Source organism: Mobula birostris, chromosome 1 (assembly GCF_030028105.1).
Source record: "Mobula birostris isolate sMobBir1 chromosome 1, sMobBir1.hap1, whole genome shotgun sequence".
Lineage (NCBI taxonomy): Eukaryota > Metazoa > Chordata > Chondrichthyes > Myliobatiformes > Myliobatidae > Mobula > Mobula birostris.
In genome coordinates, this window is record NC_092370.1 from 94,234,579 (window position 1) to 94,258,722 (window position 24,144).

General features: G+C 40.3%; 1 protein-coding gene across 1 annotated transcript in view; it reads right to left on the reverse strand.

Annotated features, from left to right (window-relative positions):
• Nucleotides 1–14,465, reverse strand: part of gpr20 (G protein-coupled receptor 20) — a 43,820-nt gene extending 29,355 nt beyond the window's left edge. The window contains exon 1 of the mRNA XM_072259531.1: nucleotides 14,356–14,465. The gene's annotated coding sequence lies outside the window, so the exon portion shown is untranslated. The remainder of the gene's footprint in view (nucleotides 1–14,355) is intronic.
• Between the last annotated feature and the right edge of the window lie 9,679 nt (nucleotides 14,466–24,144).

The window sequence follows — 24,144 nt, forward strand, 5'->3', positions numbered from 1 at the left end:
ATTTTCACCCCAGCCACACTGTCAGCTCTGGCACTCTGGTTCCCATTCCCCTGCAAATCTAGTTTAAAGCCTCCTCAATAGCACTAACAAACCTCCCTGAAAGGATATTGGTCCCCCTGTAGTTCAAGTGTAACCCGTCTCTCTTGTACAGGTCCCACCTGCCCCAGAAGAGGTCCCAATGATCCTGAAATCTGAAACCCTGCCCCCTACACCAGTTCCTCAGCCACTTGTTCCTCCTCCAGAGCATCCTATTCCTACCCTCACTGGCACCTAGCACAGGTAGCAATCCTGAGATTACCTCCCTCGAGGTCCTGCTTTTCAACTTCCTACCAAGCTCTCTATACTCACTGTCCAGGACCTCTTCACTCTTCCTTGCTATGTCATTGGTACCAATGTGCACCACGACATCTGGCTGGTCACCCTCCCACTTCAGAATGTCATGCAATCGATCAGAGACATCCTTGACCCTGGCACCCGGGAGGCAACAAACCATCCTGGATTCTCTGTCACGACCACAGAACCTTCTATCTGCACCTCTAACTATCGAGTCCTCTATCACTACCCCTCTCCTCTTTTCCCCCCTCCCTTCTGCACTGCAGAGCCAGACTCAGTGCCAGAGATCCGGCTACTGCAGCTTGTCCCAGGTAAGTCATCCCCCCCCAACAGTATCCAATGCGGTATACTTGTTGTTGAGGGGAATGGCCACAGGGGAACCCTGCTCTGCCTGCCCTTTCCCCTTCCCTCGCCTGACAGTGACCCAATTTCCTGTCCTCTGCTCCTTTGGCGTAACTACCTCCCTGTAGCTACGATCTATAATCTCCTCGTTCTCCCGAATGATCTGCAGGTCATCCAGCTCCTGCTCCAGTTCCCTAACGCGGTTTGTCAGGAGCTGCAGCTGGATGCACTTCTTGCAGGTGTCGTTGTCAGGGACACTGGAGGGCTTCCTGACTTCCCACATCCTGCAAGAGGAGCATTCCAACATCTTGCCTGGCATTCTCTCTACGCTAGACAATCTGAACAAAAACTTACCGGAACCTACCCTGGCCTCTGCCTGTTCTAGCCAAAGCCGCCCCACTCTGACTCAGTCCACTCCGACGATGGCCGCTACAACGATGGCCGCTGTATATGGTGGTCTGCTTTTTAAACCTTGGCGCGCTACGTCACGCGCCTGCGCAGTGCAGACCCTTCTCCCCGAGCAGTTTTTAAAAAAAAAACGACTTTTTCGACCCGAATTCTTCCGCTCACTTCTTCAGCTACTTGCTTCGACTGAAACAAGAACCGTTGAAAATTTCCCTTTTTAAACCTTGGCGCGCTACGTCACGTGCCTGCGCAGTGCAGACCCTTCTCCCCGAGCAGTTTTTAATAAACAAATAAACAAACAAATAAATAAATAAATAAAATTCTCTCACCTTCTCCCTGTAACCCTTAATCTTTTTACCAATCAAAATTACTTGTCAATTTCTACCTTAAATACACCAAATGATTTTTGCCTCCATAGCCCTACTTGTTAATAAATTCTACAGATTCACCAGCTTCTGGATGAAGGAATTCCTCCTCATCTCAGTTGTAAAGGATGTGATTATTACAGAATTCCCTTCCTGCTGCCCACACTCACTTCTTATATCCTTATTCTCTGCCAACCTGTAATGCTACACTGTATATGACTGTAATTTATATTAGTAGCAGATTTCTGTATTATGCTAAAGGCCAACTATTACATTTGTCTATAAACGGTCAAACAATGCTGCATGGTCTCAATATAAATCCCTCTCTAAATAATTATGAATCTGCATGGAAGAGATTACATCATGAAGTGAGCTACCTCTAGGGTGAATGAGTACAGTGTGAAGTTAAGTTTCAAAAAAGTTATTTAATAGGAGTAAAAACTCAGCACAGAATGGAGGTAAAAAACAAATTAGGACAAATATTCTCACAATTGTCTTTTAATTATTAAAGAATTAATGAAACATATGCAACACTGGGGTTGATCAAATGTGATCAAATTTTCACAATGTTGCAGCTAGAAATGACTTGATGTACAACTACACAGAACTGGTTTTCTCTGAGGCAAGGCAGACACGCAGCAGAAAATGTTCTCTCTTTTTTCTACAACAATTTTATAAAGCACTTTGTCCATCTAAATTACTGAATGTACTGTGTATCTTACGTGAACAGGATAAAGATAACATAGGGCGTTGTGGAAGGACATTGACCTGTAATGAATGCTGATTCTACTCAGTGTCCCGAGCATTTCTGGTTTTATTTCAGATTTCCAGCTGCCCCAGTATATTCCTTTATCACCGGTAGAAGCAGACAGTGTTCCTCTGGGGTGCGAGGTCTAGACGGAAGGCATACTGATTAAATTTAAGACCTTTGAGTAGAGCAAGGGAAAATCTCAATTCTTTGGGCATTTAAAGTTATGGAATCCACTTCAAGGTGCGATACTTGAGGAGGTAATTGTGTTAATATCTCAGATTTGAATGGTTAGGTCAGTAAGGAATAAAATGAGAACAGTTTAAATAGGTGCTTAGTGTAAATGGGCACATTAGGCTAAAGAGCCTGAATGTATGATTATAAGTGACATAAAGGATGATAAGGGAAGATAGTGAAATCACTGTGAATCGTACATAGGTTAACTTTCTGGCTTATTAAGTAAGTTATTTGTATGACAGCTGAAGAGCAGTCCTACCAAATACACAGTACTGTGCAAAAATCCTAGACAACCTGGCTATATATATGTGCCTAAAACTTGTTGCACAATATTATACCTACATGGTCAGTAACCAGCTCAAAATAGTTCGGCAATAAACTCCATTTGATGCACTTAATAATCTAATGAAAAACATAATACTTGTTCAGGTGTATAACTTGTCTGTATAGAATAATACTGGAATATTCTAATACCTTTCATTATTACCTATTTAATGTTCAGTATTATTTTGGGTATTTGTGAAATGGAAACTTGATACATTTTCTGCCACAGGATTATGACCTACCTGAAAGTAACTTTTCAAAGCTGATCAGGAAACAATATGTTCCAGAGTCATTGCAACATTTCCCAAAGTAAAAGTAGAGGAAACAGGCAGCTGCTCTGGAGAGAGACACAGTTAAATTACAGTTCGATGGCCTCTAATCAGAACAAGGAAAAGTAAGACAGTTTTAAAATGCAACCGAATTAGGAAAAAATGGAAAGAGAAGAGGCTATATTTGATGGATTGGAAGGCAGGCGTAAAAGTGAATAAGAAGGTGATAGAAAATACATGCTGGGGATCAGTCCTGATAGCAGACTGTTCTTCTTAAGAGCTGGGAGTACAGTGGGCCAATTTATTTTGGTCAAAACTGACCCCCAAGAGAAGATGAAAATTAATATTCTGCCCTTGATTTGGGATAGCTGGAGTATTTTTGTATGTACTGAAGCCAAAAAAGGCTTTTTACAGAGTATACCTAAGGGGGCGTGGAATCAGAGACATCTGGTACAGAGGCATTTTGACAGACACCTAAATAGACAAGTCTTAGCGAGATATGGTCCTAATGTGGGTAAGTCAGATTAGAGTGGATGGTAAAAAAGGTCAACATGGACACCGTGGGCAGGTAGATTTGTGGTTGTGCTGTACATCTGTGAATTTAAGGCCGTCACTAAAGGTGGTAAAGGAGAAGGGATGTTTTTCACATAAGGTGCATGTCCAAAACAGAGTTCTCTGTTAGAAAGAAGATGGAATTAGAATGCATCATAGTTTTTAAAAAGAGATGAAAATTTGTAAAACAATAATATGAAGAATATAGGAAAGAGCGGGCAATGGAAGGAACATCTCTGGAGAAGAACTGGCACAGTACAGTAACATACTTTGCTCCTCCAAACCTACAAAGTTTTGAAGCTGCAAAGTTCCAACTGTCCATGGAGAAAACCTGGTAGTGTGGTAATGTAGGGCTGGTAAACAGGACTGGAATAGTCGCATAGAGAACACACTTTCTACTCTGTTACATTTTGGTGAGAATTTGCTTTCTTAAAACAGAGTGGTAAATCCCGTTGAGTTACTGGTATATTTCTACTCTGAGCTCTTCAGCCAGTCACCCTGGCTGACTTGTCAGAATGAGGGCTATTAAAAAGGGAAATGATTCCAAAAAGCATCAACATACTTCTGCAAGGGGACTTCTTCCTCCACAGAGAACATAAGGAGATAAATTTTCTCAAAGTTTTCTTCCTGCCATGCCACTGTTTCACATTTAGAGCAAAGAGCTGACCTAAAAATATAGAAGAACCTATACAGGATTTGGGGCGAAATCTTAGGCCTGGATAACAGGATTTTTGTTACACCTCTCTTTTCACAAAAAGGTGTTTCAGGAAGGTTGTCATTCTGTTGTTTGAGAATGAGATCGTGCCCTTTGGGGCTCTATTACAACATATCAGAGGATTATTATAAGAAGCTTGTGTTTTACCTCGTGAATTCCTTTGTACTTTCATTTGTTGTTACTATCTTTGTCTCCTTCTCAGTTCGTCCCGTTTCTAGCTGGCATATCACAATAGATGTCTCCACTTTATTTATAATAATAAGCACTTCTTTTCAGCCATTAAAAGTGCTGAGGTGGCTTCAAACATAACTTTTAGTCATGAGCTGGAAACAGTTTCTCTGCTGATATCATTTGGCAAAAGGGAAATGAGTGCGTGCACAGCAATTTAATTGTAAATCTACTTTGGAAATAAATGGAACATGCCCTCAATCCCCGATATCAGCTCTTTTTGCCACAGCTCTCCAGAATGTGGTGACAGCTGCAAAACATTTTAATCACACCAATATCACGTGATGTGACAATATATTTTTGAAAAGGGCTTCATGTTGTCATGTGCCTGTGAAAGTTTTCCTGATGAAGATTTGGGATCCTTGCAGCAACAAAAATACTGGCCCTCGACGAACTCTATGCAGAAACTGTAAGTTCATGAAGCCTTCAGAGTTGTTTTGCAAGAAGTTATCCCATCACCCTGTGATGAAACAGATTTTTCAATGGGCTCTGACCAGTGGCTGGTCCCAACTCTGTTAGCCTAGTCAAAGCCAAATTACTTGCAACCTCACTGTGAGTCTCCCCATTGAGATTAGTCATGTCATGAAATTGCTGGATTGAAGACGCTAATGTGAAGTAGTATCACTACAGCCATTTGGAGCTGGTAACTTATGCCTTAAGAATCCGGTTAAGGGTGATTTATGCCCCTGACATGCCTAACTGCCGTGAACACTGAGAAAGAGAATAACTAAACTATGGATTCTCATAGCTGCAGGTTTTAGGATGGTCCCAGATATTTTAACAGATTTATTTTATGCCTGTCTTCACAGTCAAATTTTTCTTATTTGCATCATGGGACCAGAAAGGTGAAGATAAATCAGCTGGAGTTTGGCTTTTACTCAACAACACTTTATATGCTGCACTGAAATCAATTCTGCTGTTCCTTATCTGAATCATCATGCTGATTCAATTCTTCAGAGCTGAAGAATGTTTTTATCCTTAACACATCATTCCTCTACTCTGAGGATCAATGCAACAACTTTCAAACACAGTGACTGACCTTATTCTCTTTTTCTATTTATTCCTTTTAATACTTTGCTAACTTTTTCTTTTTGCCTCTTTTCTCTCTCTAAATCACACTTATTTTCTCTCTCTTTATTTCTCTTTCTGGCTCTAATTCTATGTTTGCCTCTTTCTCTCTGACTATTGACAGGACCTTCTTCAGATCCTAGATATGACATTGTCAGCATTAGGCCATTATTAATTCAGAATCATAAGATCACGCATCGTGAAGATAATGCAATCTGAGATGAAAATCTAGTTTCCATCATTTGCCCAGAGATGTACTATGACAGCACACCGCTGTCTGTAAGGCATTTGTATGTTCTCTCCATGACCACATGGGTTTCCTCCAGGTGCTCTGGTTTCCTCCCACAGTCTAAAGATGTACCAATTGGTAAGTTAATTGGTCACTGTAAATTGTCCCATGATTAGGCTAGTGTTAAATTGGTAGATGCTGGGCAGTATGGCTTGAAGGGCCGATTCCACACTGTATCTCAATAAATTAAAAAATATATTCTAGATCCCATGTGTGCAGATGACTGATGTATTCTCTGTGCTGTCTTTATCTGTTGCTATAATGGAAACATTAACCTATGTGTAACTTTAGGAGCTTGAAATTCTCTGAGGTTGTTACTATTGTCTGTCATAACCTTATTTGGGGATTGGTAGAATTTATTCCAATTCCATGTGTTCATTAACTTGTCCCGTTTTACCTTTAACAGAATAATTAAAGGAGCTTGTTGGAATTTTAGGACCACAAGTTTTTGCACACTAAAAGAGTAGTGATAATATGGAAATGGAAAAGGAATGCCAGAGACTAAGGGAGCATGAAAAAAGAAGAGGGATTGCAAATGTTTGAGAACATTTGTAAAGCTGAGTAAAAGAGAGGAACTGTGCTATCGTGAAGGACAAAAATGTTGGCTTTGGTCATTAGCGATGGATGTGAATGAGACATACATGGAACTGAATGGAATTGCAGTTTCAGTAAGTTCTTCAACTCTTGCCACTCTTGGAGGAGATACTAGCATTCCTTGAGAAGATCAGAGCTTTGTCTGATCTAAGCTCAGCCCTACCAGTAGTGGTGAACTGGAGTGTGTGGTCAGTTTTTGGGGTCAAGTCTCGAACCCGACATGCGACTTGTACCCATAGTACTGTGTTTCTGACCGAGAATGCTACAAAATGAATAATGGTTGATAGGATTGGGAGAAAGAGGGGTGATTGGGTGCACATGACAGAGAAAGAAATAGTAAAAGTGAACAAAGAAATTAAGTGTGTATATGCTTGCATGTGTGTGTATATATATATATCCAAATGTCAGAGAGATAATTAAATAACCTTATTATAAGGGCTGCAGTAAAAGCAGGGAACGCTGGAGGTACTCAGCAGATCAGGCAGCATCAGCAGTTCTGATGAAAGGGTACTGACTTGGAGCATTAGTTCTCTTTCGCTGCAGATGCTTCCTAACATGATGAATATTTCCAGCATTTACTGCTTTTATTTTGATTTTATAGGATATATATTCTTTGCTTTTCTTGTTATCATATTTGGACAACTTATGACCTAAAGTGAATGCACACGCTGCTTTTCTCTCTGATTTTTTACCACATGCATTTTCATATATTATATTTTAAAAAAAGCAGAGAAGAAATGAAGCTACGATCACAATTGGCTTGTGCATCATACTTGAGACACAATATGAAATAAATACAAAACGTGTTTATGCAAGTGAGCCAGAAGTATTTACTATAATATAATTAGAACGTAGAATGTATAATAGTAGAGCACAGGAACTGGCCTTTTGGCCCAGGATGTCTGTGCCAACCAAGATACTAATCTAAACTGATCAAATTGCTATCATATCTTCCACCACATCCCCGGCAGTGAATTACAGACACCTACTACTTACTCTCTGTGTAAAATGCATGCCTTGTAAATCTCCTCTAAGCGTTCCCTCTCTCACCTTAAATCTATACTCTCTAGTCATTGATATTCCCACCATAGTAATAGATTCTATCTACCCTATTTGACCTCTCATAATTTTATATACTTCTGTCAGTTTATCCCTTAGTCTGTGACACACCATGTTTTCTAACCTTTCTTGCAACTAATACTATCTAATCCAAGCAACGTGCCCTTTGCACAGGTTTCACTTTCCTCCTGTAATACAGTGACCAGTCTGCATACAATGTCCAAGTGTAACCGAAATGAAGTTTCATACAGCTGCAGCATTGCTTCCTGACTTTTATATTCAACACCTTGTCAAATGAAGGCAAGTATGCAATGCACTTTACCAACCTATCCACTTGTATTGCCACTCTCAGGGAGCAATGGACTTGCACCAAGATCCCTCTCGACATCAGTGCTCCTCAGCGTTCTGTCATTTATTGTATATTCTCCTCTTGCAATTGACTCCAGAAGTGCAAAACTTCATATTTGTCTGTACTAAACTCCAGCAGCCATTTCTCTGCCCATATCTCCAATTATTCTATATAATGCTGAATCTGTTGACAACCTTCTGCAGTATCCACATCTACCAATTTTTGTGACATGTACAAACTTACTAATCAGCCCACCTACACTTTTATCCAAATTGTTTACACATATCACCAACAACAGCAGTTCCAGTACTGATTCTTGTGGTACAAATGGCAGTTGGCATGTAGAAACTCCATCACTTCCTAGTTCTTCTCCAAATATTGTCTTCTCCTAGCTGATCCATCATTGTCGCCAGGTCCAAACCTTGTATTTGCCTACTTTTGTGAGATTACTTTTGTTTAGCACAGACTAGATGGGCTGAAGGGCCTGTTTCTGTGCTGTAATGCTCTGTGACTCTCTGACCCTATGACTCTACTTGCTTAACTATACATAGGCCAACAGTTCAAAAGCTCTCTCAACATCACCTTTTGAAGAACAATTAGTGATTAGTAATAACTACTAGTCCAGCTAGAGATGTGCAACTTTTGACAGTAATTGTGTTCTTCACTGTTCCTCTCCTGGAATCTTTGTTCTACATTTGACATCAGATTAAGGAACTCAATGATTCTAAACATTGTCTCCTCTCCCACTCATCAAATTAATTTCCTTCATGAAATCTGCTGTCTCCATCAATTTCTGACTTTCTAATCACACAGATTGCACCCAATTTGCTGTCTCCAGTCACTAGTCATTAAATGCAAAGGCCTTCCTTTTTATTGAAACTGACATTAAGTTATGATCAACTATAAGTTTATTTCAGAATAATGTTAGCTGAAGTGTATAGTTTTTAGCAGCAATTAACTCAGCAGATTGAGCAGCATCTGTAGGAGAAACGGATTACAGTATTAAATTTTGACCTGAAACATTGGCAGTTCCTTTCTTCCCATAGATGCTGCTCAACCTGCTGATGTCCTTCAGCAGATTTTTTTGTTTTTCTATATTCCAGTATCAACAATCTATAGTGAATCCTGTATATTTTTCAGTGCAGATAGCATCATTATGGCGGCATTATTCTGCACAAGGGCTCCCAAGTCCCCTTCTGCCTCTGATTCATGAATTTTCTCCCAGTTTAGGTAATAGTCTTAGCTTTTATTTCTTCTACCAAAGAATATGACCATACACTACCCTACATCTGCCAGTTCTTTACCCATTCTCCCATTCTGTCTAAGTCCTTCTGCAGACTCTTTGTTTCCTCAGCACTATTTTCCCCTCCACCTATCTTTGTATGTCCACAAAAATTCTACTGTCCAAATCATTGATATATAACGTGAAAAGAAGTGGTCCCTACACTGAGCAGAATACCACTAGTCACTGGTGGCTAATCAGAAACAGCCTCCTTTTTCCCACTCTTTGTCTCCTGTCAGTCAGCCAATCTTCTATACATGGTAGTATCTTTCATGTAATACCATAGGCTCTTACCTTGTGAAACAGCCTCATGTGTGACATCTTATCAAAGGCCTTCTGAAAATCCAGTTAAGTGATATCCCATGACTGTCTATCTAGCCTGTTATTTCCTCAATTAATTTCATCAGATCTGTCAGGCAGGGTTACTCCTTAAAGAAACTATGCTGACTTTGCCCTGTTTTAGCATGTGCCTCCAAGAACACCTCATCCTTAATAATGGTCTCCAAGATCTTCCTAACTGATGTCATACTAACTGGCCTATAATTTCATTTCTTCAGCCTCCCTCGCTTCTCAAAGAGTGGAGTAACATTAGCAATTTTTCAGTCCTCCAGAACCATTCCATTGCCTTCAGAATCTTTCAGCTACCTCTTTCAGAGCCCTGGCGTGTAGACTATCTGGCCTGGGTGACTTATCTACTGTGCCTTCAAACTTTTCAGCATTCCAAGCGTCTTCTCCTTAGTTATAGCAACAGCACTCACTTCTGCCCTTTGACATTCTCAACTTTCTGGCATTGTGCTAGTGTTTTCCATAGTGACACAAAACACTTATTAAGTTCCTCTGCCATTTCTTTGTCCCGCATTTTTTTTTTGTTGCCTTCTCTTGGTTTTTAAAAGCTTCCCAATCCTCTAACTTCCCATTAACTTTTGCTATATTATATGCCCTTTCTTTTCTTTTTATCCTGTCTTTGATTCCCCATTTTAGTTACGCTTACTTCATCTTCCCTTTAGAATACTCTTCACCTTTGGGATGTATTTATCCTGCACCTTCCAAATTGCCCCCAGAAACTCCAGCCATTGTTGTTCTGCAATCATACTTGCTGGTGTCCCCTCTCAATCAACTTTGGACATCTCCTCTGTCATGCTGTCACAAGTGCGGAGCAAGGGTGGACCCAAATGCAGGACACAAACACGCTTTGTAGGGTTAACTAAATTGAGTTTATTACTTGTTACAAGGAGGGCAAACGGGAAGCGGGAATAAGCGTAATGGACAAGGACTCAGGCCCTGGACTAGGCTGGGACTCAGGGTCTGGGTTAGGACTTGAAGCAGGACCTTGGAGCCAGGACTCAAACACAGACCTCGGACCTCGGAGCCAGGACTTTATACTTGAAACCTCGGAGCTTGGACTTGATACTTGAAACCTTGGTCAGGACTTGATACTTGGAACTTCGGAGCCAGTACTTGGTACTTGAACCTCGAAGCCAGGACTTGATATTTGAACCTTGGAGCCGGGACTTGATACTTGAACCTCGGAGCTTGGACTTGGAACTCAAACACAACTGGCCGTTTGATGTTTATTTTCAGAAGCTTTTCGTATGACACATGGCTGTGGGGCTGTATACCTAATGGAGTTTTTTTTAACCACTTTTTCTGCTTAGTAGGGTTTTTTTTATAATCACAAAATTTTTCAATCTTTAAGATAATGTTTTTTTTCCTTGAGACATTGCAAATGTTGTTACTTCGATGTACTCGTGTTATTTTTTGTGAATAATATAATAACAAAAAGATTTGAAAAGGATCTCTAACACACACATAGAACACTGAGCCGGGACTCCTCCTTTGACACAGGGTGGAGCCGGGACTCTTCTTATTTATTGGACAGACTCAGACAAAGACACAGGACATAAAACACTGAGCCGGGAATCCTCCTTAGGCACAGGATGGAGTAGGGACTCTTCTTGACCCAGGGTCAGAACCCTTCCAGGGTACAGGGCCAGGACCCCTTTTAGACACAGGACATGGATACGGAGACCGCACAATGATGGACAGTGCTATAACTGGGCACAGATGCACTCCAAGCAGCGGTGAGCTCTTGACTCACCCCAGCGGGTTAACTTTGACGGACCTGCTCTGGCAAGGGAAGGCGGCTTGCTGGCACTTGCTTCGGGACGAGACTTGGCTTGCTCCAGCAAGAAGCTTAGTTGGCTCTGGCCAGATGACATTGGCTCACACTGGCTTTGGTGACTTTGTTAATGCTCTAGCGCCGAGCAGCTGAAGCCGGAGACTTACAAACTGCTGGTTCAGTTGAGAGTAAATTACCTTTAATCACCAAGCCTGAGGGATACGGGAAAACAGGGAATTAAAGGGAAACAGGGAGTCAACGGTCTGGATCGTAACACAAACAAAGTAAACTTAAAAGGAACCCGATCCGGACCATGACACATGCCCTTTACTCCACTGTAATACTGATACATCTAATTTCATCTTCTCTTTCTGAAACTTCAGGGTGAATTCTACCATATTATGATCACTGCTTCCTAAGGGTTCCTTTACCTCAAATTTGATTTATTACGTAACACCCAATCCAGAATTGTCTTTCCCCTAGTGGGCTCAACTATAAGTTGTTCTAAAAATTTATCACGTATACATTCTACAAATTTCTTCTCTTGGGATCCACTTCCAACCTAATTTTCCCAATCTACCTGCATATGGAAATCCCCCGTGACTATCATAACTTTGCCTTTTAACATGCCTTTTCTATCTCCCATTGTTATTTATCCCACATCCTGGTTATTATTTGGAGGCATGTATACAACTCCCACCAGGGTATTTTTACCCTTGCAGTTTCTTAACTCCATCCACAAGGATTCTACAAATTCTCATCCTCTGTCACCTCTTTCTCAGGATTTGATTTCATCTTTTACCAACAGAGCCACCCCAACCCCTCTGCCTACTTGCCTGTCCTTTTGATACAAGGTGCTAAGCTCCCAACTATGATCTTCTTTCAGTCACAACTCTGTGATGCCCGCAACATCATACCTGCCAATCTCTCTTGGTGCCTCAAGATCATCTGCCTTATTCCGTATACTGTGAGCATTCAAATATAACACCTTCAGTCCTGTTCTCATCACCTTTTTTGATTTTGCCCCCATGGTACACTTCAACTCATCCTACTGACTGCAATTTTGCCCAGTCGTCTGCCTGTCCTCCTCACAGTCTCACTACACATGGCAGCTTCTTGCATACCAACTGCCCCATCCCCAGCCCTATAATTCTGGTTCTCATTTCCCTGCTAAATTAGTTTAAAATTTTCTCCACAGCTCTAGCAAACCTGCCCACAAGAATATTGGTCCCCTTTGGGTTCAGGTGTTACTTGTCCTTTTTGTACAGGTCATACTGTCCCCAGAAGAGATCCCAATCACTGAGTAATCTGAAAACATCCCCCCACTGCTCCAGTTCACACATACATCTGCCAAAACATCTTCTTACTCTGACTGGCGCATGGCACAGGCACCAATCCAGAGATTACTACCCTGGAGGTCCTGCTTTTTATCTTTCTAACTAACTCTCTAAGATCTCTCTTCAGGACTTCCCCCCATTTCCTACCTACGTTGTTGGCACAATATGTGTCACAACTTCTGGCTGTTCAACCTCCCCCCCCCCCCCCACTTCACCCCACTTTAGAATGCTGTGGACCCAATCCGAGAAATCTCTGAACCTGGCTCTTGGGAGGCAAAATATCATCCGGATGTCTTCATCACGGCTACAGAATTGCCTGTCTGCTGCTGTGACTATGCCTAATTCTGCTCCTCTGTTTCATGGATTTATGGTCTTATTAGAAATTAGAAATGTATTTGGATGACCCTGAGAGTCCTCTACAATTTCCAGCTGAATGCTCAGAAACTCAGGGGGATAAATGTGGTGGGAATAGTGGGGAGATAGTGGGGAGATAGTGGGAGTGTTGAGGAAGAATTAGAAAACTTAAAGTTATCATGATCTATATTGAAAGGCTGCTGTGATGTTCCAGGAAATCTGTTAGTTTTTATAAATCTGAATTTTAACCAGCAACATTTTCATCAAGCAGCTACCCATCAGACTGAAAAAGCTGCCTGAGATATTAAAATTATCTTTGTCTGTCACAATGATAAACAACTGCTGAACATTTATATACAAAACAATTTTCATCATCTGCTATAGTAAAAGTTCGTACATTCATCATCGCTAGATTATATTCCTCAATTTTTGTCCTGGTTATTCTCATTTCCTACACAAACTTAACTTCAAACTCAGTGCCCCAGTTCATCACTCAAACTTAAATCCAGTAATTTCCCTCACATTCTCTGAGCAATCTTACTTTCTGACTTCAATTAGCAACCTATTAGCAACTCCGTCCAGCTCCACTTCATCTTCCATCTCAAAACCACCATTAACTTGCACACTGCCTAGAGATATTAAGCACTCTCTGCCACTTTCTTTGCTCAGCCATTAAACTCTCTTCACTTTTGACATAATTCCCATAGTTCTTACAAAAGCATATTAAAATCTTTGTGCATCTACCTTTTCATTTTTTTTCTCTTGTGGTTATAACAAATATTGTATTACATTTACCAACAGCTTTCACTACAGACCAGAGCTCATTTGATTTGCAGCAAATGAAAAGGAAAAGTTACTGAATATCCAGAGGTTATCCGTCTTGTTTTTAACACTAACGGAAAATGCTTCTATGTTGATAATACACTTAAATGAAAAACTTAGAAGCAAAAGATGATACTATAAATGGGCTATGTTCTCTTCAATAGTGCTGGGAAGTTTAATCAAACTGACAGATTTGGAAATAATGTCCATTATATAGTTAATGTAGAGTATTATTTAATATGTTGTTTTCACTGAGAGACTCCAGTTTTACAGTCAACAGTATACTTAATTGTGTATCACAATCAACATGTCTGACATTGAAACTGTAGTACTGCACCATGTAATAACTGGCAAAATAAGTACTGAACTACTTTAAATCTTAATCTATTACAAACTACTACTTAAGCTTACTTCTAAAAACAATCTTGTTTTGTTTCATTAAGAAACAAAGACCTTACAAATTGTGAGACTTCTAGTTCTGAATTTTAAAATAGGTAGAAAGATTATTTTCATAAACTGTCCTTTTAGAACTTTTCTTACAAAGTGCACATTAGGGGAACTTACTTTCAGTCGACTTCTGTGTGAGCAGCTGGTTCTTTCTGTAGTTCAGATGTTTAGTGATGTGACACACAGTGCATCGTTTCGGACTTGCCTTTGGCCAGCTTAGAGGAACTCAGGGATGATTTAGAAGCAGCTGACGTCAGACCTTTCTTTTTTCTTCAAGTCTGCACTGCTTTGGTAAACTGCTGTGAACTGCTTACAACCCACAGACTCTCAAGGACTGGAGAATTAATGCAAATAAACTTAAACCACTAAAGTATAAACCAAAGAAAATTTCAATAAGTGAAATGTATAAAAGTGAAAAATTGGAATTAACAGCTTTTTAGTTATAAGAGTAATATTATAAACTGCACTCACAGCATCTACAGAAATAGATCACAAAACTTGTAAAGAGATCAGTTGGCTTGGTATTTTAGATTTCTAGCATCTGTAAAATTATGCTTTTGAATTAGTAACCTTGGTAAAATGGTGTGCATAATATTGTGTGCAGAAGTGAGTAATAAGTGAATTCAGGATATAACTATAACATCAGATATCCACTTAAAAGTGGCTGATTGTAATGAAAATGTAAAATTGATGTTGTTATGGTGTTATGCCACAGGAACTGTATCACTATGTCAGCTTTCAAATGAATACTTTTAGCAATGCACTCAATCAATGTTTTCCAAGTCTTTTAATCTAACTTAAAACTTTGAAATCCGAAGTCTTCCTTATTTTTTGAGCTGGCCACAGCCTTTCGAAACATATTTTTAAGGGAAAGTTTTTAACCTAGCCTATACATTGAAGACTGTTGGAAAAGGTTCCACTGGAATGTTGATACGAGAATCACTGCACATCTGGCCTGGTTTTATTCTCTGTGAGAAGTAGATTGAATTGGGGCGGTGTATGGGTGCAGCTAAGCTGCTGTTCTGTCAGCTTTTAGGTAGATATATAAAATTATTACTTAGTCTGATTTGTTCACTCTTCTTATCACCTTTAATGATCATTGAATCATGGAACCATTTAGATTTATAGCACAGAAAGAGGCCATTTGACCCATTGTACCCATACTAGATGAAAAGGAGTGCTTTAGACCCATTGCACTCTCCTACCCTCAGTGCAAAGCAGTGTGAGGTTCTGGTGCATCACCAGCTCATCCAGGTACCTTGTACATGTGAAGACGTTTGCTGCTTCAACCAACCTTTGTGACAGTGAGTTATATTTGACTGTTCCTCTTTACTTTTCATGTAATTTCCTTATTAAAATGCAGGATACCAAATGTTTTTTCAGTTATATAAAAAGTAAAAGGCAGCTGAGAGTTGATTTTGGACCACTGGAAAATGATGCTGGTGAGGTAGTAATGGGGGACAAAGACATGGCAGATGAATTTAATGGGTACTTTGCATCTATTTTCACTGAGGATGACACCAGCAGTGTGCCAGATGTCCGTGAGTGTCAGGGAGCAGGAGTGAATGCCATTGCTATTACAAAGGAAGAAGTGCTAGGCAAACTCAAAGTCATCTTTGGATAGGTCACCTCGACCCAGGGTCCTGAGAGAGGTTGCTGAAGAGATAATGGATACATTGGGCATGATCTTTCAAGAATCACTTGATTCTGGCAGGGTCCTGGAGGACCGGAGGACACCACTCTTTAAGAAGGGAGGAAGTCAAAAGAATAGAAATTATAGGCCAGTTAGCCTAACCTTATTGGCTGCAAAAGTATTGGAGTCTATTTCTAAGGTTAAGGTTTTGGGGTACTTGGACACTAATGATAAAATAAGTCAAAGTCAGCATGGTTTCTGTAAAGGGAGATCTTGCCCGACAAATCTGTTAGAGTTCTTTGAGGACATTACAAGCAGGGTGGACAAAACAGGGGGAGTGGAAGTTATTTTCCTGGATTTTAGGAAAGCATTTGATAAGGTGCCACACGTAAGACTGCTTAACAAGATAAAATCCTACGGCATTACAGGAAAGATACTGGCATGGATAATGTATTGGTTGACAGGCAGGAGGCAGCGATTGCAAATAAAAGGGGTCATTTCTAGTTGGCTGCCAGTAACTTCTGGTGTTCTTCAGAGGTCTGTATTGGGACCGCTATTTTTCACATTGCTTGTCAATGATTTAGACAATGGATCTGATGGCTTTGTGGAAAAGCTGGTAGATGATATGAAGATAGGTGGAGGAGTAAGTAGTGCTGAATAAGTAATGCGATTGCAGCAGGACTTAGACAAATTGGAAGAATGAGCAAAAAATTGGCAGATGGAATACAGTGTTGGGAAATGTATGATAGTGCATTTTGGTAAAAGAAACAATATTGACGATTATTATCTAAACAGGGAGCAGTTTCAAACATCAGAGGTGCAGAGCAATTTAGGAGTCCTCATGCAAGACTCCCAGAAGATTAATTTACAGGTTGAGTCTGTAGTAAAGAAGGCAAGTGCAATGTTTGACATTTATTTCGAGGGGAATAGAATATAAAAGCAAGGAGATAATGCTGAGCGTTTATAAGACACTAATCAGGCTGTACTTAGAGTATTGTCAATAGTTTTGGGCTGCGTATCTTAGAAGGGTTGTGTTGTCATTTGAGACAGTCTAGAGGAGGTTCACGAGTATGATTCTGGAAATGAAGGGGTTAACATATGAGGAGTGTTTGGCAGCTTTGCCCATTCTCTTAATCTATCCAAGACTTTCTACAGACATCTCCCTTTCTCAAAACTACTTTTCCCTTCACTTATCTTTTCATCATCTGCAAACTTGGCCATAAGTCATCAATTCTGTAACCTTAAGTTCCTAATCAAATCTGGTTTTCCATTCTGGTTCAGAATAGGGCTGTGTACACATAGCATTTTTGAAATTTCAGATTTCCAGCTTTCACTGATTTTTGATTTTCTGTCCATATTCTGTACACATTATTAGTTAAGTAGGGGCAATTTTTGAATTTTGGCACTCTATGGATGACCTATCAACTGAAGCTGCTTATCTGTCTCCCTTTCCGGCCATCTTAATAAATCTCGTAAGATCATACACAGCTCAAATTTCCAATGTATGTGCTAAAAAAGAAATTACCTTAAATAGCCCTGAAGATGAATAATGTCTCCTGTTCACTTAAATATGGACTGATAGAATTTGTCAGATAGTGCATGCCCCTCAAACGCAGCTGCCTTATGGAATTTAGGAAAGGAACTTAAATCCTCTCTCCTGTCTCTTTCAGTTCTACAGTAGCCAAATACAGTCCTCCACAATGGACATTCTGCAGATGGCGGAAATGCAGAGTAAAACACACAATGCTGGAGGTCAGCAATCATCTATTGAAAGGGCTAGAGTCAACATTTTGGGCCTTTATCAGAACTAGAAAGGAAGGGGGAAGAGCCAGAATCAGATTGTACTGCGGCTTTAAAAACAAGACAAAATTTGTAGAGTTGCATGTGAAAAATAGTAGGAATGATATGTTTGTATTTTGCTGGCATGCAAAGAAAATACATGATCCTGAACAGGGAGCAGTGTTAAGTTTCCTCTTTCTCATTTATGATGATTTAAGTTTAAAAATAGTATACGCATCGGCACGAGTAAGTGCTTTGGAAAATAAAATAAGGACCCAATAGAAAAAAATATGTTTCCATTAACTTGAAACAGTGATAAACTGAGAGCGTGAACCTGAGTTGATTTGAGACTTATAAACCAGAAATAATATGAGGAAAATCTTCTCCTTCATTGAATGCTTAGGATTTGGAATACCCTCCCAATAAGGTGGCCAATACGGATTCAATTGTAGATCTTACAGAGAATGGGAAAAAGTACATGAAGGAGGAAAATTACAAAGTTCCGTGGAAAGAACAAGACAATGGATTAACAGGAGTTAGCACAGCATTTGTAGGATGAATGGCCTACTACTCTGATGTGCTGATCTATGGTTTGTATGTTGGGAACAGATTTTCAGACATTTTCCTGTGAGATGTTAACCGTTGCTTGTATGTTTGTCTTTAATAATTACTTTGCCCAGAAGCAAGTCTGATTAACACTATTGGCTTCCATTTAGGTGGGAAGACTCTGAAATAGAGAGGTGGACAAGCAGGTGGTAATAAGTGGTATTTAGTCAGATAGGTTTTTCCAGTTTTTTGGATTTTCTTTATTGATAGGGCATACCTGGGCAATTTTCCACATTGAGTCATAGAATCATAGAGTCACGTAGTCTGTACGTATCGGCTGTGTGGTGGAAAAAGCACAACAGGGTCGCTTTCACCTCAGATGGTTGAAGAAGTTTGGTATGGGTCCCCAAATCCTAAGGACTTTCTACAATGGCACAATTGAGAGCATCCTTACTGGCTGCATCACTGCCTGGTATGGGAACTGTACTTCTTTCAATTGCAGGACTCTGTAGAGAGTGGTGCGGACAGCCTAGCACACCTGTAGATGTGAACTTCCCACTATTCAGGACATTTACAGAGACAGGTACATAAGAAGGGTCCAAAGGATCATCGGGGACCCAAGTCACCTGAACCACAAACTGTACCAGGTGCTACCATCCAGGAAATGGTACTGCAGCATAAAAGCTAGGACCAACAGGCTCTGGGGCAGCTTCTCCCAAAAGGCCATCAGATTGATTAATTCACGCTGATACAATTGTATTTCAACGCTATATTGACTGTCCTGTTGTACATATTATTTACTACAAATTACTATAAATTGCACACTACACATTTAGATGGAGATCTAACGTAAAGATTTGTACTCCTTATGTATGTGAAGGATGTAAGTAATAAAGTCAATTCAATATGTGGTATGTAGAGTCATTGGGCTAACTGATCCATGTCAATCAAGATTTGTTTTTAAACTAGTTCCATTTGCCAGTGTTTGGTCCATATCACTTTCAAAAATTTTTATCCATATAAGTCTCATAGTTTATTTTAGTCAGCTAGAAACCAGTGTTAGATATCAGAGTTATAACAAAGCAGGAACAAACTGGTAGAGTTGTGGCTATTTCTAGAACACAAGACTTCATCATTTCAGCCCATAGCCTTTGCTGCATCCAGTGAACTCAGTTGCTTCCGGATGTTAAGTGGAGTGAAGATTAGTTTGGCCAAAGACTAGTTTCTGCGATTATGGAGATCTCAGGAGAAAGCCATATTGGATCATTCTTTCCAGGCTGACAATTGTTGCCAGATTCTGGCTGACAGGATCTACCAACATTTGGAGGGATAGAGTGTGATCTGAGACAAATAGCATGGCTTTGTGCATAAAATGAACAAAGACATTTTTATAAAGACAAGACATTTTGCAGATACTAGAAATACAAGGCATAAAATGGCTGCAAGTTACAAAAAAAATCCAGAGGGAGATAGTGGATTGGATTCATAACTGGCTTAATGGTAAGAAGTAGATGGTGGTGGTCATGAGTTATTTCTCAGACTGGAGGCCTGTGTCCAGTAGTGTACCAAGGGGTTTGTGCTGGACCCTTGTTGCTTGCATTTTGCATAAATGATTTGGAAGTTTGTGGATGACACTACAAAAGGTGGTGCTGTAGACAGTGTAAAAGAATATGAAAAATTATAGGGGAATTTTGATCAGCTAGGTACGGAGACTGAGGATTTTCAAATGGTTTTCAATCCAGATAAATATGAGGTTTTGCATTTTAGGAGATTAAACAAGGGTAGGTCTTATACAGTGAATGGTAGGGCCCTGAGAAGTGTTATGAAGCATAGGAGTGCATGTGCATACTTTGCTGAAAGCAGCATCACAGGTAGATAGGGTGATGAAGAAGCACTTTGGCTTTCATTAGGCTATTGAGTATAGCAGTTGGGAAGTTATATTGCAATTATATAAGATATTGGTGAGGGCACAGCTTTGATCACGCTATTACACGAAAGATTTTATTTAACTAGAAAGAATGCAGAAAAAATTGCAAGACTTTGACTTGGGGGCTTGAGTTGTAAGGAGAAGCTGCAGAGAATAGGCTTCAGTCTTTGGCATATTTGCTGGATCCTGCTTTCTTTAAGGGACAGGCTTATTGGAGCTTTTTTCTCCTGTTATTCTTTTAACTCATTCACAAATGGAAGAGGCAGAACAGTAGAGCTTTAATTTGATCATTTGGTTGGGGCAACACACGCAAAATGCCAGAGGAACTCAACAAGTCAGGCAACATCTACGGAAATGAATAGATAGTTGTAGTTTTGGGCCAAGAACCTTCTTCAGAACTTGCTTATCTGCCCCTTGCATACACATTGGCCTGTAAAGCACCTTTGTCTCCGCACCTTTAATTTTGCCAAAGGGCTGCTCCAGATATTCTCTTTTGCATTTTCTCATTGAACCAGTGTAGGTGCCTACCTTGATTCTGTGAGGGGCATGCTGGGCCACATCGCAACGTTGGAATAACGAATTCTGGTATGTTAGCACCAAAAAAAAAAAACAGGCAAGAAAAATTCTCTTGATTCTATTAACCTAAAATTCAATTAATATTCTACCTCAGGGCAGTGAGTATATTCAAGATAAGGGATTGATAGATTTGAAGGATATGGGGAAGTGCAGGGAAGTGGCATTGAGGTAAAATATCAGCCATGACATTATTAAAGACAATGCAGATGCAAGATGCTGAAAGAATATTTTGTTTCTATTTCCTGTGTTCAGAATTAGGTCTCATGACCAATTGAATTCAATTGAACTATAAAGTAATAGAACTAGCTATTACAGAGACGTGCGTCAGTGACAGGAGAGGGTAAGGGCTTTGTAAAGATAATTACATAGATTATTCTCTGCTGTTAGACTGGATTGACTTTTAGAACATTTTGCTCACACCTACATTACACTTTACCAGATTTACTTTTGATTTCCCACACTCAAAGGACAACAGGCCCAGGTAAGGGTTAACCAGTTTGACAGAGACAGAAGCCAAAACCTTGATTAACTGTTTCAAGTTGCTGCTGGAACTCAGCCACAATCACGCAGCTTGTTCTTGGCAGTCCTCAGTTGCCAGAGAACTTTGCTAACAAAGGAAACAGGCTTGGATTACAGGGAAATATGAAGCCAATAAAGTCAGAGACTTGGATGTTCTATGGCTCTGAAAGCATAACTTGTAAATTATCTAAGAACTGGACTTCATTGTAGATCAAATGGTCAATAAGCACTGGTTATACATAAACGATGTAATAGCTAAGTAAATGGATTCTTGCTAACAGTTAGATGGCTGTATTTGGCTTAGAATCACCAGGATATCAATATACTTAGCTTTTGTATATTTACTCGCTCACTATTTGTGAGTGGGTCTGGGAAGAGCCTTTAGCTGGCTACTGGAATTGGGCCCTGCCTGTTCCTTTGACTCTACTCTGAGAAGATTGTGTGAGGAATCACTTATGAATGAAACAGCATCAGAGATTGGACTGTGTTCTCCTGTGGACTATTCATATAGCATCAGGCAGGTGCTGAGTTATTTTATTATTTGCAAAATGCACAATTCTGTCTGTACCTTCAGATACTGGAGCAAAAATCTCCATACTGTGATTGTCTTGGAACAGTGGTATTGGATGCTTTTATCACTACTTATGAGGGCACTCTGCTGACAGCAGGAGACCACATCCGACAGCTTTGGAAGTAACAGCATCACTGTCCACAATGCAGTCCTTAACATCAGTAATTAACGACAGCTGAAAATTATGCATATAACCACCTCACATCCTGCAGTACTGAAGATAACATGTAAATGAGTGGTCACCTGCTCCAATGGCAACTTTGTGACTTTTGTGAGGGAATAGGTATCAGTGACAAATACAATGAGTTAACACATCAAAAATGGTGTAATTCCAATTTTTGGCGTTTATGTGCAATGAAGTCTGTGCTCATTTGTATTAAAAGGGAACATTGCCAGCAGTGTTGAGAATCTTGATGAGAAAGAAGTTTCTGCTTATTTCTGCCACTAGGTTTGGTTTACATTATGCAATAAATACTGCTTGAATGTTTCTATGATATCAAAAAGCAGCTGTCAGAACTGGATAAAGGCTATGGGACCAGACAACATCCTCGAAGAACTGAAGACACACACTCCAAACACACACTGGGCCTCTGCCAAGCATTTTCCATACAGTTCAACATGGGTATCTACCTAGCAATGTAGAAATTGCTCAGGTACATCCTATTCTTAAGAGCAAGACAAATCCAAATCCAAAGTACTGACCAATCAGTCTACTCTCAATCATCAGTCAAGTGATGGGAGTTGTTATTGACAGTGTGGGTACTCACTCATGCATATTTTAGGTTTTGCTAGAACCACATGACTCTGGACTTCATCACAGCCTTGGTCTAAACAAAGATTCCTCAGCAATGAGCATCTCATGTCTGTACAGAGAATGACCTAGACAACATTCTGGCATAAGATGATAAGTGGCAACCCCAGTTCATACCACAAAAATGTCAGACTACAATCATCTCCAACAAGAAGGAGCCTAATCACCTCTCCTTGATACTCAATGGCGTGACCATTGCTGATCCCTCACTGTCAACATCATCAAATGAGCATTGACCAAAAACTCAGATGGACCAGCCACGTAAGTACTGTTGTTGCAACATTTGGTCAGAGGCTGGATATCCTGTGGTGAATGACTCAATTCCTGACACCTAACCCTTTTCCACCATCCGGAAGGCACAAGTTCACAGTTCAAAGTACATTTATTATTAAAGTACGTATATGTTATACAACCTTGTGATTTGTTCCTAACAGGCAGCCACAAAATAAAGAAACCCAAAAGGGCCCATATAAAAAAAGAAGCCCGTAGAACACCCAATGTGCAGAGAGAAATAGAATACAAGCAAATAGTGTTCTGAACCGAAGTACGCAAGAGAGTCCGGCAGTTAAGCATAGTTCAGCGCAGAACCGAGTGCATCTCGTGGAGTAGTGATCTGAACCGGTCTGAGTCTTGCTTTGGGCCCCAACACCCTGACCTTTTCAGTCTGGCCTAGTGCAAAAATCGACGTCCTAACATCAGGTTTAATCGCCTTGATACACTCTGGGGCCTGGGTCTCAACCGCTCAATTCAGTTGGTACCGACCTTTCCGATTTGGCACAGTGCGTAAGTCTCCGTCCAGACATCGAGTTCAGTCGAGCCTCACAGCCTTGATTCAGCCTTTGGCATGGTGCTTAAATCGATCTAACCTTGAGTCCCCCTTGCCTGGCCATGGTCCTGCCATGTTGAATTGTCTTCAAGTCCAAAGCAAAGTTGAGACTATTACTTGTGATGATGGTTTCCCAGAAAAAGTGTGATTACCGAAGTATTTAGTTGTCTTCCTTGTTTCATTAGCCAACAGCCAGAAGTCACTGAAGTTCACCAGTGCCATCTTTAACCGTGATCTTTAGAGTGTGATGGAATTCTCTATACTTATCTGGATGAGTGCAGCTTAAACAGCTCTTAGTTACAGTAGCTCACTATCATTCAGGACAAAACAACCTGTTTGATTGGCTTCCATCTCCCACTGTAAACATTCATTCCCTCCACTACCTTAGCACAATTGCTGGGGTGTGTGCTAACTATTAGCTGTGGAGGCTATTCTGGCAGTAACCCAAAATCCTGTGACCTCCAACCCCAAGTAGGGCCAGAGCAGCAAATAGGCAGGAACATCAACACCTAGAGTCCCCATCTGTGTCACATGGCATCTTGATTTGGAGCTACTTTGTCATCACTGGGTCAAGATACTGAGTTTCCCAATGCAGAACACTTCAGGACTATCTTCACTATAAGGTTACCTAAAGTTCAAGATGACAGTCTGTCATCACCTTCTCAAGCAGAGTTATGGATAGGCAATAAATGCTCTTCTTGATCGCAATGCCCATATC